The sequence below is a fragment of the Chelonia mydas genome, chromosome 3, assembly GCF_015237465.2.
Source record: "Chelonia mydas isolate rCheMyd1 chromosome 3, rCheMyd1.pri.v2, whole genome shotgun sequence".
Taxonomy (NCBI): Eukaryota; Metazoa; Chordata; order Testudines; family Cheloniidae; genus Chelonia; species Chelonia mydas.
Genome location: NC_057851.1, coordinates 120,322,906 through 120,336,227, shown reverse-complemented (window position 1 = coordinate 120,336,227; position 13,322 = coordinate 120,322,906). Strand labels below are relative to the sequence as shown.

General features: G+C 50.1%; 1 long non-coding RNA gene across 1 annotated transcript in view; it reads right to left on the bottom strand.

The window, feature by feature from the left end:
- Positions 1-13,322, bottom strand: part of LOC119565698 — an 88,419-nt gene that overhangs the window by 31,783 nt on the left and 43,314 nt on the right. The gene's annotated exons all lie outside the window — the stretch shown is intronic.

Here is a 13,322-nt window from a genome sequence, read left to right as displayed (position 1 = left end):
CTTTTCTTTGCATAAAAAAGCCCGGGGGGGAGAGGGGGGAGTTCAAAAAAAGAAGAGACAGTGAGAGTCCCAGAGAGAGGCATAAGAGAGACAGCGCCCGTTGGGGGCAGCGTGGAGTTAGAGCTGGGAGTGGGGAGAGGGGCGCTGCCACTGGAGGGAGGGGGGAGAAGAGGTGAGGGGGCTGGTGAACCCAGCAGGTATTTGGGGGTCTTTTGAAAAACAAATTTGTAATCCTTCACACTCTACACTTTTGAAAGGATCCACACTTCTGAAGGCCTACAGAAGAATCAGAGTAATGTTCTTCGCTAAGCCTTCACAAAGAACACAGCCATGCTTTGGCAAATGTACCCAATTACATAGTTTATACAAAGTTTTCAAAGGCTTTTCTGTGCTTGCCTGCCTCCCCCCTCCCGCCCAAAGAATGTGTGTAAGGGAGGGGGGAGGCCCCTAAATGCTTTTGATCCTGATAGCAAGTGACCTTTAAACAAGCTGACATACTTGACAGGATAGCCCACATTCTCAGGTTTACTGTGCTGTCAAAGTGTAGGCTTCAGTAGTAACTGCTGAGAAGCAACCCTGTCAACCTGGCTGGACACAGTCAGTGACAAGGGGGAAGAGGCTTTCATTGCTCATGTTGTTCTGCCTGTATATGATACAGTGCCGCCTGCATCCCAATCACCAGCTTGCCCTCCCTCCTGCATTCTGAGAAATAGTGGATATTCCTATGGCCAGTGCAGGAAGCCTTTGCTGAGCCTGTCCCGAGGAAAACTATAGTATGGCAGAATTGCGTGCACACTGAGCACTGAAATAGTAGAGTGATTTAGTACACATTATCCGTGCTGTACTGCGGGTTTGGATATCAGCATTTTAAAGACTACAAATGTACATACTGCTTATACAACATTCAATATTCATCCTTTCTGTCCTCTGCCCTAATTGTGACACCCTCTCTCCGACTGAGAGACTATCCTTACAGTTAGAAACTTTTTCCTCATATCTAACCTATAGCTTCCTTGCTGCAGATTGAGCCTATTAGTTTACCATGCTATCCTTCTGTAAGTACACAGGGGAGACAAGGCACTGTAGTTTCACTATGAGGTACACTAAGCAAGGTTAACTGCGGGCAAGGAGTATAGTGCTGACCTTGCTTCAATACCTCATGGTAGACACTACAAGTGCCTTGTCACCACTTAGGATTTTACAGCTAGAAAGCTATCCCCCTGTTAGTTACCTTGCTGTTAAAAAAAAAAAAGACCCAAACAACTTTGTGTCAGTGACGACAAAGCCTGAGAGGCTGCCTCCTCCAGCATCATTGCCACTCGCTGGACCAGCTGACAGGCAAAATTCACCCCTGAGCAAACTGTACACTCAAGGCCCTTTGACCACACTGTGACAGGCTAACAATATCCTTTAATATCCTGGACACACCGTATGGAATTAAGATAGCCTTTATTGAATTAAGCTAAACCTTATTGAATTAGGGTTAATACCTTTGGGGTATACTGTATTAAAAATGCAATTGTGTCAGTGTTATTGTGGCACTGTACGTACCTTCTCTAGTAGGGAGCGGGGGAATGCTAATGAACTTCATCCGTTATCAACCCTTTAAAGTCATACCCTGGAGGGATACACATATACTAGTTCGAACTGGATTCTCCACAGACTAAGGAAAGGACTTTTGGATAAACGGCTTGAGTTTAAACTGACTCAAGGCCTTCTTCTTGGTCCATGGAGGGCCCCAATCCTTTGGGTAGGGTTGGAAAGCCTGGACCTGCCAAAGTCCATGGTACGATGAACTCTGGTAAGCATATTAGTATGTGTGTAGGGTCTTTTAATATGTTTTCACCATAATTTTTTTTTTACTTTTGGAATAAAGAAGGCTAGAAAGACCTGGGAGGTAACTGCAGCAATCCCTCTGTTATCGGTCTCTGAAGAAAAAAGAAAGCAGGTCTGTTCAGGCAGGCTGTCTTTGCTTGGAAATACAAGGCAGGGAACTGTAGAGCCTGGAAATATCCTAGTTAGAGGGAGTGAGATGAGGTCTTCATGCAAAAGAGTCAACAACAAGGGAGCCAGAATCCGAAGAGTGGGTGCCCTTGCTGGACCACTGGGGGAAATACAGGTGCAGTTTCCCTGAACTGTGACATACTCAAGGAGAGATTTTCATGTAATGGTACCTGTGCTCCAGGAACAGCATGGAGCCAGGACAGACAGGGATCCTGCCTCAGCCCGACTGCACCGCCGACTGGGAGCCGCGTGAGGTAAGTGCCGCCCAGCTGGATCCCACACCCCGAACCCTCTGCCCCAGGTCGGAACCCCCTCCTGCACCCAAACTCCTTCCCAGAACCTGCACCCCACACCCCCTCCTACACCGCAACGCCCTGCCCCAGCCCTAAGCCCCCTCCTGCATTCCAAACCCTCAGCCCCAGCCCAGAGACCCCTCCTGAACCCCAAACCCTTCATCCCCAGCCCCACCCCAGAGCCCGCACCCCCAGCTGGAGCCCTCACCCCCCTCCACCACCCCAACCCCCTGCCCCAGCCCACTGAAAGTGAGTGAGGGTGGGTGAGAGTGAGCGACTGACAGAGAAAGGGAGGCTGGAGTGAGTGGGGGTGCGGCCTCAGATAAGGGGCTGGGCGGGGGGGGCCCTCAGGGCAGGGGTGGTGCAAGGGTGTTCAGTTTTGTGCAATTAGAAAGTTGGCAACCCTAATTAGGCCTCTGACCTGCAAGCCTCATGAGACACCCATGGCAGCTCAAGCAGACCCGGAGACTAATGTTAAAGCTGAAACCAAATATTTTAACATTTGTGAATTAAATTGTTTCTGAAGTTACGGTATTTTGACTTTTTGCCCCTATCCAGAACAAAGCTAAATGCTAGAACACTGGACTTTCCTGCAGAATGGTAATTCTGATTTTTGGTCAACTCCACTTAAAGGTTGAATCTGAATATCAGTCTTCCTCATGACGCCTCACGTTTGCAACTGGCATATGCTGCTTCCTCTAGCACTGCATTGTTCTTCCCAGTAAGTATCCACCATAACCTCTTTTTCCCTCAGCCATGAACTGCTTTATCATATAAGGGCTCCTATCACTCAGAAGTTCCAATCACTTTAGACATTGTGTTTGGGAAGAAGGGATGCATCAGCTAAATTTGAACCAAATCAATGACCTAACTCAAAATGTTTCAATTGGATAAAAACCTTAGGAAATAAGCAGTTATGAAGGTAGAATGCCAAAACTAGATTTGAAAGGCTGCTGAACTGTGTCCAGAAAAGATCAGAGGAAATGAAAATGACTCTCTGAGGCCTTGTGTACACTGGCAAGCCTCTGCGCACTGAAGCCGCTTTCGGCAGTGTAACTCCCGAGGCGTACACTCCGCCAAGCCGCTTAGCGCGCAGAAACTGCGCAGTTGCAGCGCTGTAAAACACCACCCCGATGAGAGGCGTGCGGCGCTCTGCGCCGGGGGCACAGCGCCGCGGTGCCAGTGTAGACACCTTGGTGGATTACAGCGCTGCGATTGGCCTCCGGGAGGTGTCCCACAATGCCTGTTCTTGCCTCTCTGGTCATCGGTTTGAACTCTACTGCCCTGCCCTCAGGTGATCAACCCTCATCCCCACCCTTTAAATTCCTTGGGAATTTTGAAAGTCCCCTTCCTGTTTGCTCGGTGACGCGTGCAGTGGTCTCAGCACATCTTTCCAGGTGGCCATGCCTGCTCCACACACCAGGCGATCCCCCGCTTGGAGCAATGCCGAGCTGCTGGACCTCATCAGCATTTGGGGAGAGGAGGCTGTCCAGTCCCAGCTGCACTCCAGCCGTAGGAATTATGATACCTACAGACAGATGTCATGATGCATGACGGAAAGGGACCATGACCGGGACACATTAGAGTACAGGGTCAAAGTGAAGGAGCTGCAGAGCGCCTACCACAAGGCGCGGCAGGCAACCCACCACTCCGGTGCTGTGCCCATGAGCTGCCGATTCTACAAAGAGCTGGACATGATATTCAGTGGCGACTCCACCTCCAATGCGAAGGCCACCGTGGATACTTTGGTGGCTTGCATGCCAGTCGAGAGTGGACCAAGCCAGGAGGAGGAAATCTTGGACGAGAATGTGGAGGGGGAGGAAGACCCAGAGGCAGAGGATGACTTGGAGGTCAGAGATGCATGCAGCCCAGAGCTTTTCTCTACCCCAGAGGAGGATAGACAGTCACAGCTGTCTGATCTTGGCAAAGTGCAAACAAGAGAGCAGGCCCCTGGTAAGTGGCTTTGATTTTGGGACTCGCTGAAGCGAGTTGTTGGGGGCAGGAGGATTGCAGAAAGCAGGCTTGTGTCTCTATGATGCGCGTACCACCACATACCTAGTCTGAGTGGCAGAACAGGGTGTTGATTGACTTCATGGGAATCTGCCTAAGAGATCTCCAGAAAACTCTCGTGGAGATACTGGGCAATATGCTGCTACAGGTTCTTTGGCAGAGCTGCTTTGTTTCTTGCCCCATTAAGAGTAACTTTCCCACGCCACTCTACTGTCACTGCGCGGGGGGGGGGGGGGCGGAAACAGGACCACTGCTGCACACAGGTGAGCCGCATAAGGGCCAGGGCGGAAGCTGCAGTCTTAGAGAAGACTCTCCCTTGATCCCCTGCTCACCCTCAATCTTCCATTATGAACACAGCCTGTAGAAAATGTGGGGACAGGAACGATTAGAAAGCCCCCCCTACAGTGCTAGCTCTCCCCAAGAGCCACATGCCCAGCGTACAGTACGGTCCTGGAACACTGATTTCCTCTGCCCCTGAGGTTACTCACCATTTTGGGGGTCTTGTGGCTCATGTGTGCTGGCCTGGGGTCAGCCAGTTAGTGACAGGTATGTGAAGAGTAGCTGTGTTTTAAAACAGTGGTCTGTGTGTTGCAAACAATATGCTTCTGTAAAATGTTGCATTTTGGCATCACAGATATGACCTTGGGAGCCCAGCCTCCCTCTTTGTTATCACCAGCTGAACGGCTGCGCAGAATTAGAAAGCGGCCAAGAAGAACTAAGGAGGACTTTCTGTGTGAGGTCATGATGCACTCTGCAGCCAAAAAACAAGAATTGAAGGAGTGCTGGGACAGAGAGAAAAGGGATCGAAAGGAGAATGCAGCGCACCAGAACGAAGCCACTGTCACAAAACTCTTTCCCATGCGCCCCCCCAGACACTGCCAACACACTCTGATCAACCTCCTGGCTCCAGTCTGTACCCGCCGTATTCCACTCCTGCCCTGTCACAGTCCAGCCCTGTGGACTCCCAGTACCCACTGCGCCCAACACCTGTTCCCCAGCCGTTTAGCCCTGCTGAAGTACAGTACCCACTGCACTGTACTCCAAAGGAGAAGGTTGGATATGATACCTGCACATACACAAATCTTTAACCGTCCCGGGACCCCACCTCCTCCTGGGACCTCCCTTCCCCCATCCCTCAGTGCTGATGTGTTTTTTTTTGTCTGTCTCTCTTCTCTGATTGTTGTTTTTTAATAAAAGAATGGTTTTGGTTTGAAAGCGATCTTTATTCCAGTCATTGAAAGCAAACAGAGCCCTGCAAAGCAACAGGCAGTTTTCTTAAACCTTCACACTGCATCGTCCGCACCAATCACAGTCACCTCCTAGCATTACAAGCACTGCACTCCTGAGCACAGCAACAAATATTAGTGGCTTTCAGCTTCAAATTGCTGCCTCAAGGCATCCCCGATCCTTATGGCCCCACGCTGCGCCCCTCTAATAGCCCTGGTCTCTGGCTGTTCAAATTCAGCCTCCAGGCACTGAGCCTCAGCGGTCCAGCCCTGTGTGAAGCTTTCACCCTTCCCTTCACAAATATTATGGAGTGTACAGTACGCCGCTATAAGCAGAGGAATATTGTCATCGACCAGGTCCAGCCTCCCATATAGGCAGCGTCAATGGGCCTTTAAATGCCCAAAAGCACACTCAACAGTCATTCTACACTTGCTCAGCCTGTTGTTGAACTGCTCCTTGCTGCTGTCAAGGTGCCCCGTCTATGGCTTCATAAGCCATGGCATTACGGAGTAGGTGGGTCTCCCAGGATCACAATGGGCATTTCGACTTCCCCTGCAGTGATCTTCTGCTCCGGGAAGAAAGTCCCGGCTTGCAGCTTCCTGAACAGGCCAGTGTTCCAAAAGATGAATGTGACATGCATCTTTCCGAACCAGCCTGCGTTAATGTCCATGAAACGCCAGCGATGATCCACAAATGCCTGGAGAACCATTGAGAAATACCCCTTCCGATTAATGTACTCAGTGGCTAGGTGGTCTGGTGCCAGAATTGGAATGTGCATGCCATCCATCACCCCTCTGCAGTTAGGGAAGCCCATTTCTGCAAAGCCATCCACAATGTCATGCATGTTGCCCAGAGTCACAGTCTTTCGGAGCAGGATGTGATTAATGGCCCTGCACATTTCTGGTCAACATGAGTCCAACGGTTGACTTTCCCACGGCGAACTGGTTAGTGACCAATCGGTAGCAGTCTGGAGTAGCCAGCTTCCACAGTGCAATTGCCACACGCGTCTCCAACAACAGGGCTGCGCTCAATCTCGTGTCGTTGCACCGCAAGGTGGGGGCGAGCTCATCACACAGTCCCATGAATGTGGCTTTCCTCATCCAAACGTTCTGCAGCCACTGCTTGTCATCCCAGACCTGCATGACAAGGTGTTCCCACCACTCAGTGCTCATTTCCTGAGCCCAAAAGCAGCGTTCCACTCTTGTCGGCACCTCCATGAATCCCACAAGCAATCTCATGTCGTAGCTACTACGCGTGGCGAGATCAATGTCACACTTCTCTTGCCTTTGTAGTGTCAGGAATAACTCCACTGCCACTCATGATGTGTTGATCAGAGCGAGCAGCATATTGGTCAGCAGTTCGGGATCCATTCCTGCAGCCTGAAGAGGCAGAGTGCAGAGTACACAAACTGTTGAAAGATGGTGCCACATGTGGATGGAAGCAGAGGGATTGCTGGGATGCGAAGCAATGCATCACGGGGCATTGGGAAAGGACCCAGGCTGCCCCACGACCCCCTCCACCTTCCTACAACTCTTAGCGGCAGAAGAGGAAGAGGTGCTTTGTGGTGCTGCCCAGAGTGCACCGCTCTGAATACTGCTGCAAGTGTGAACACGCTACTGCGCAGGCAGCTGCCAGTGTGAACACACAACAGCGGTTTCCCTTCAGCGCTCTCTGAGTGGCGCTGTAACGGCCAGCGCTGTAACTCTGCCAGTGCAGACATACCCTAAGAGTGGCTTCTAATAGGTATGTTTTAGAGTAGTCTCTTCTAAAACCTCTGTATCTTCATTTCTATCATGCAGTTTGGTTGTGAATATTATTAATTATATTCTGCTAAAATAATCTTTGGGAATAGAGTTATTTATACTATGACAAGAGGTTTCGATTTACGGACAGGCTTCCTTCTGAATTAAAAGAACTAAAATCAATAATGAATGACAGGCAGCTCACACTTCTGAAAAAGCAGAATTCGATGCATCGGACACAGCAGCACTTACCATGGCTACATCTGTGGCGATGTGGAGATCGTTCTGGCTCCAAGCGTCAGGGTTACCCAGCGAGATCCAAATCACAATCACAGACCTTCCCTTGGAGGGCAGTAAACTTTTTAATTCAAAGATGGATGAGGCCCAGCAGACAATCCTTTGCCTCTTCCACAGCTGTGGCATACTTAGCATATTTCTCCTGGCAGCAAATATGACACTGTTGCAAGCCCAGCAGAAAGTTTTTCCAAGGATCTTTTTCCAGCCATCCCCACCTTTTGACAACCACCTCTCTTGTCAGGAATCCTGAAATGGGGTCACCTCAGACCTATGGGTCTTGGAGATTGTCAGCAAGCAGTATTGCATTCAATTCCAGGCCCTTCCTCCCCCCTCCCGTTTTTCCCCATCCCTTTTCAGTGACCCCTCTCATGAGATACTGTTGAAACAAGAAGTGTCACGCTGCCTGGAGTGGCTCACAACCGTGAGTGCCCTACCTCAGGGCAGACTGTCAGAAATAGGGCACACACCCCAAACTGGTGGTCAGAGGAAAATTAAGATTTACTGGGGCCCTGGGCAAAAAAGAACATTTGGTCCCCTCACTGCCCCCTTCACCATGGGGCCCCGCCCCCTGCTCCTCCTATTCCCCCTGAGATCCTGCCTCCTGGTCAGGCTGGAAGCAGAGCCAGGCCATAGTAAGAGCTGCCCAGGGAGCCTGGGCTGCTGTGAAGAGCCCCAGACCCTCCACCTGCCATGGGTGGTGTGCCCCAGAGGGTGGGGACATAGTCCAGAGACTGCTCTCGGGCACCTCATCTCACCCTCAGGGGAAAAGGAGGAGCAGTGTTCTGGTGCTGGTGACCCCCCGAACTTCTACACAGGTTCCAGTGCTCCTGAAGCCCAAAGAAGAAATTCACCTGTGGTGGGAGAGGAGTGCTGACTGGAGATGCTGCTGTGCATACAGCTGCTTACCTGGGCTGCTTTTTTGAACTAGACCCAAGGTTGCAGCATTCAACCCCACTGTGCATGGACACATTCTGGCAGCAGCAGTGTAGTCTAAATGACACGTCTTGCTGCAAATTAGCTCCCTCTGGCCCTGCCTTTCCCTGGCAACTGGATGGTGTTGGCAGAGGGGATTTACTCTCTCACTCTGTCCTCCCAGTGACATGGTGGCTTCTCTGCATGATGCCCCCTTTATGCTGGAAGAGGCAAGCCCTATGGGGTGGGCGCCAGAAGCAGGGGGACCAGGAAGGTGATGCCACTTTTTAAACAAAAGAAACCTGCCTTAGGGGCAGGTGAGAGCAGGGATCGCTGCATCATCAGCACCCTCTGCTGCTCAGCCGGGGCCACCAGGCCGTGTGTGAGGCTGCAGATCCCAGCCCCAGTGCCGCAGGTGGCAGACTTCCAGGCAGAGGGAGCCCGGCTCTCCGTGAGGAGAGGTTGCAGCATCAGGAGACGGAGGGGATGGATGCAGTTTTTGGGGGGAATTGCCCCCAAATAGGGGTGAGGCTTGGGGAGGTGCATGCAGGGTCTCATGCCACTGTCTTCCCCCCTCTCTCCCCACCCCTGATTTCTGCCCTGCTTGGCCTGTAAGGGAGAGGGGGGAGAAGAAGGGAAGGGGGTTGGGGGGGAAGAGGCAGTGGGGAAGGGGGGATTGGATAGGGCAGGGGGAAGAGAATGGGGGGGAGGGGGCAGTGGGGAAGGGGGATATGATAGGTTTGGGGGGAAGAAAAGGAGATACGGGAATAGGGGAGTGGGGGGAAAAAAGGGGATGGAGTGGGGAGAGGCACGTTGTGCCTGAGTGGCTGCAGTTCCTGCACTCAGGTTGCCACAGCAGCCTCCCCCTCCCCCCACCCCCCATTAAGCTGTCCCCCCTAGAACAGCACAGGATGCCCAGCCTCAGGGCTTCCACTCCATGGCTTCTGCCAGGGCTCAGGGGGGTGCCCAGGCTTGGGACTTCAGGGGCACCAGAACAGAGGGGACCAGGGGGCTATGCCCTCCCAATTTTTACCTACCTTAAGAGCAAACGACAGGGAAGAGGAGGCAGAGAGGAACAAGTGCAGGGCGGGGCCTCGGGGGAAACGAGGTGCAGAGGCGAGGCCTTGGTGGAAGGGGCAGAGGAGGGGTGGGGCCATGGTTTAGGCACCAGCAATCCCCCCACTTCTAGGGAGCTTCCGGCACTCCTGAAGCCCCTGCCAGGGCTTGGGGTACTCGAGGCCAGGGCTTCAGCCCCACACCTTCTGCAGGGGCTTGCGGAATCTGTTTTTCCAGGGGCCCCCAAGTTGGCCAGGGCCCATGTGTTAATCTGCCACTGCTGGTAGTATGTTCTATAATTAGATTTCACCAAACCATGAACAAATATGAACTCCTGGATCACTGTTACAGTTTTATCATGGAGTCACAGGCAGTCCTCTTCGGGCTTGTCTACATTACCCACCGGATCGACGGGCAGTGGTCGATCCAGCGGGGGTCGATTTATCGCGTCTAGTATAGACTAGTATAGACACGATAAACCAACTAGTACAGACACGATAAATCAACTGCCGAGCACTCTCCTGTCGACTCTGGTACTCCACCGGAGCAAGAGGCGCAGGCGGAGTTGATGGGGGAGCTTCAGCAGTCGACTCACTGCAGTGAAGACACTGCGGTGAGTAGATCTAAGTAACTTAGATTGATCGATCCCCCTCCCCCGCCCCGGCCAAGTGTAGACCAGACCTTAGACACTCCAGTTTATCCTGCGGCCCAGACAAACTAGACTTAGTGATAACGGTCACTTATTCCAAAAATCATACTACATTTAGGTTGCTTCCAATCCCAAGAGACCAGTCACCTACCCCCAGATCAATTGGAACCCTAGATCGATCCTACACCAAGGACAATGCCTGTAGCCAATCCTGAAATAAACAATCCAAAGGTTTAGTAACTAGGAAATAGGAAACAGAATTATTTACAAGTTTAAGCAAGCAAACATATACAAACATATGAGTTACCATCCAAATCCTATGAGTGACAGTGTTGTAGTGATCTGTCTATTCAAAGTGTCCTTCAGGGCAGACCCAGGAGGCAGCCCCTGGAGACCTTTTGCTTCCAGTTAGAGTCTCTGGCCCTTCAGAGTTCAAACAGCCAAAAGATGCAGTTTCTTCTTGTCAGGGATTTTTATCCGGTTCCCCCAGAGTTCAAGATGATGGGCCCAGTATTTCCTCTTCATGGGTGAAGGGGGAGCAATCAACAAAGTATTTTGTCCTCTGATGTTCCACAGTGGTTTGTCTGGTGTCTATGGGCTTTCTTTTGTTGGGCAGGAGATAACACCTCCTGTGGCAAAATAGCATTTCACACTTGGTAATGTTTCTCTCCTGACTGTGAGGGTTTACAGTTTCAGAGCGAACACTGTTACACTTACATTGCAAACACTTAAATATTACCTTATAAAATGGGATATAGATATTATAAGTGAGATTAATACATGCAGCAATGTACAAGCATTTCATAGAATATAAACACTAAATACATTCTGATAAGATTAATGCAAAACTAACATACAGGTGACCAGGTCTGGTCTCCAGCTCAGAGGCTGTCAGTTCTTAGCTAATGCCTCCAGCCTGGGCAAAAGCTGGCATCTGGGCTGCCAGCATCACACCCCTCTCATGAGATACTGTTGAAACAAGAAATGGGGTTGGTGTCCTTCTACAACTCAGAGCAGAGGAGGACGTGCCCCCAGAGTTCTAGGGCAGGGGGTTTTATTCCCATTATTTTCTCATTACAAAGAAGAAATGGGGTTGGTGTCCTATTCCGGACCTTTGACATCTCAAAAATCCATCAGCCATTTTTCAAGTTCAGAATGATGACTGGCCTCCATAATCCTGTTGTTAGATGCTCAAGACCAGATCTATCTCAACCGTCAGGATGCTGATTTTCATCTATCCATATTTCTGGATCCCTGGCAGTGCCTGAGATTCCTAGTAATAACGTGTCACTACCAGTACAGGATCTGGCACTTTGGTCTTTCCAGAACATCAAGGGTGTTCATCAGGTGCTTGGCAGTTGTGGTAGCTCATTTAAAGAGACAGGGGAGTCAGGTGCATCCGTATCTCAGCAATTGTCTAATCCCAGGAAGATCACCCAACAGGTGATTGAGTGGATTCAAATAACCTTAACTCTTTGCCACACTGGGCCCCAAAGTAAGTTAACAAAGAAAAATCGATACTCCATACTCTGATTCAAAACACACCTCAGAGGAGTCATGTTAGAGTCCACATGAGAGTGAGCTTATCTTCCACAAGAAAGATTTCAAGGTATAGTGAACTTCATCAATCAATTTCATGCTCACCCAAAGAAACCAATACGAGCATGCCTTTAGACTTCTGGCACATATGGTCTCATGTATCTAAATGACAGTTTGCCAGACTTCACTTGTGCACCATGCAAGGGTGGTTGAAATCAGTCAGTATATCTACCCAGGAAACACTGCATTCTGGCCACAGTCCTCCAAGAGGTCCTCTCCTTGTTAAACTAGTAGAAAGACTCACTTCAGGTGTGCCAAGGAGTACCCTTCTCTGCTTTTTCTACCTACCAATATTTTGGTCATGGATGCCTCCATTCAAAGATGGGGGCTCATTTGGATAACCTTCAAACTCAGGGCCTGTCGTTCTGTCAGGAAGTACACAGGCACATAAACATCCTGGAACTCAGAGCCATCCATCTCACATACAACATTTCTACGGCTACTATATTCCAGTGCTGACAGACACCGCAGTTATGCATTCTGTCAACAGAGAAGGAGGAGCCATGTCATTTTCCCTCTGTCAAAAGACCATTCATCTTTGTACTTGGTACATTTGCCACCAAAACATACTGCTGGCTCTGCATCTTCCAGGCACTCAAAATTAGTTTGCAGATCACTTCAGCAGCCAGTTCTCAGACAACCACAAGTGGCTGATCAAGGACTCAGTTTTGCCGAGGACATTTCACAAGTGGGATACCCATCAATAGACCTGTTTGCCACAGACCATAACAACAAATGCCTAGCACTCTTCTCTAGAGGGGGCTCTAATCTGGATGCCCTGCCAGAGGCCTTGCTCATACCCTGGATAGCAGGACTAATGTATGTCTTACCCCTGATCCCCATGATACTGTGGGTCCTGATGAAATTGAAGCCAGGTGGTGGACTGACGGCCATGATAGCCCAAGGATGGGCCAGACAATTCTGGAATTTGGATGTGGTGAACCTTTCCAAACAGCCCCGCCACATCTCACCTGCTCTACCTCAGATAGTCTCATAAAATCGGTCAGTCCTGATTTTTGGGTCTTTTTCTTATATTGGCTCCTACCCCACACCCCCTGTTCCAATTTTTCACACTTGCTGTCTGGTCACTCTAGTTGACATCCACTGAAAGAAGCTGATCAACTGAAGTTCAAAACATTGTGTTCCAAACCAGGAATACCTCAACTAGGCTACCTTATAAACCTAAGTGGAAGAGGTTTTATATTTGAGGATCTCAACATCAACTATCTTCCATGACAGCACCCACTCTAGCAATATTGTACTATTTAAGAGCCTTGAAAAAATCTGGACTTTCTTTCAGTTCCATGAGGGTCCTATATCAGTGATATCTGTGCACCATCTTCCTATCTAGGGTCATACAGTATTTTCCTATCCTAAGGTAGCAAGATTCCTTAGGGGTCTAATCCATGTTCCCTTCCCCTTTGCCAGTTCAGGAACCCTCTCCCTTTTGGAACCACAATACTGTACTAAGAGGACTGATGGATCACCACTGTGAGACCATAACAAACCTGCTCCCTATACCATTTATTGATG